We start from the raw sequence: 2,181 nt of genomic DNA, 5'->3' as shown, positions 1-2,181 counted from the left end.
AAAAAAAAAATAATAATAATAATAAACTGAATTATTCACTCGGCTGTATAAAGGCAATACTTTTGATATTTTTATTATTAAAAGATACAAAATTACGAGTAACTTCTATCTTTCTATATAATAAACAATGTTATCGACTTATTATAACACTACTCTACAATAATATTTATGTTACTGAAATGATTATAAAATAATATTATAACTAGGAAAATGAATATTTTATAATTTTTAAATCTTATAAAAGTAATTCTTAGCAAAGAAATTATCTATATAAAAAGTTTTGAATTCTTAACAGAAAAAAAAAACTATTCTTCTATCTTTAAACCGGTTTATTTTTTATTTATGATAAATTCGTGAAGGTGTGTAAACGTAAAAACACGGTTAAACGAACAGACAAACTAACGCACTTGAATATTTTTTATTTTAAAATATGTAAAGAAAATTAAAAAATATATTTTAAATTTAAATGTTATCATCACAATTATTCTCTTCTCTATACGAAGAAATATTATATTAACATTTTAATGTAGGGTTTTTTTTTTACAATAAATGATCATAAATTTATAATTTATCTTAAACTATAAGTGGACCATGTTAAAGAGCAATGGAGAAACAATCTTGAACATGATCATGTTCTTAAATTGAATATAGTTTGTTTATATTCGTTTCTATTTTTTTATTTCCAAGAAAATTCTCCTCTTATTATCTATTTGCATACACATTGATGCATATAAATCACGAGAATAGATGCATAACAGAACTATATAAATGTATAGAGGCATACTAAGGCATACATATCTTTCTATACGTATTGTACAGTACATTATCAGATAATTACTTGATATTGCACAGTACATTACTTAACGACTAAATCTAGCAAAAAAATATATAAATAAATAATAATTCCGATAAACAATTCTACAATAAATCGATGCTTAATCCTTTAAATCCAAATTATATTCGCATGGGTAGTTAAATACATGATCCATGACCTAAAGTGGCCCCTTTCTAGTCAAACCACCTCAAAAAACAACTTTCGAAATGAGCACCTGTCGAAAACACTTCATATATTTTCAATGATTACAAAATATTCCAAATGTTCTATTGTATTAACTATTATTAAATCGACTGATTTATATCACTTAAATAATAAAAATATACAAGAAATTTGACTTTTATAACACGCTTCGACTTAAAATGAATCTGTACTCTTACTTCTTCTGATTTAAAAAAATATATTTATTATCATAAATTGAATGAAGAATATTCATTAAGTCAGTTGCAAAAGGATCTATTCTAGATTTGTGCATATTATACTATACAAACTACAAATTAGGGCCTCGCGTTACGAGTCTATAGTTAAGGCCTCACATTTTTTACACTCATCATTATTTAGTAGAGGAAAAGGGCCTTTTATAAGACCATAAGAAAGGTCATTTTATAGGAAACTGGGTACGTAGGAGCAACATAGATAACATACGGTAATATAAGGATTATGTAACAATAAACAGTATACAAGAGATTAATATATCTTTTTCTATAAGAAAACATTACGGTCTACGTATATAAAACACTATACACTATACATTCAGTAATTTAATCGGGTAATTTTTAGTTCTGAGAACATTGTATGAATATTAAACGATCGAAACTTTCGAACAAGATTAATGACTTCTTTTGTTTTCGTTTGATGTATAAAGATAATCAATAAAGTGTCTTAAAATTGTGTTACATAGTCTTTCATTCTCAATTTTCTGCTTTGTATCTTATAAAAAATTAAACTAAGAAAAATAAATAATTAAGTTTTATATACGATGGATTATGTCGTAAAGTTTATCATCTCCAACCTCTCGACGTTCATATGTCGTTAATGTGACCCTTTCCGGATTAACAACTCTTCACTTGATGACAATCAAATGATTTTTTAAGCTAATTTTTTAACTCTTTTATTTATATATTTATTTATCTATTTAATTCTTTATTATTATAAAACAATTCCTTATATTGTCATTAAATTAATTATTTCCAGATAAACAACTACTGTATACATTTAATGTCAATAAAGTGATATTTTTAAGGTATTTTCGATAAATTTTTAATTATTATTTATAAATATATTAAAAATTCAAAACGAAATCGTTTAATATTTAAATTTTAATTAATTTCTTATAATTAAAATTC

This window comes from Centruroides sculpturatus, unplaced genomic scaffold (assembly GCF_000671375.1).
Source record: "Centruroides sculpturatus isolate CEXI.00-Female unplaced genomic scaffold, Cexi_2.0 scaffold831, whole genome shotgun sequence".
Lineage (NCBI taxonomy): Eukaryota > Metazoa > Arthropoda > Arachnida > Scorpiones > Buthidae > Centruroides > Centruroides sculpturatus.
Note: the sequence above shows the minus strand (reverse complement) of the source record.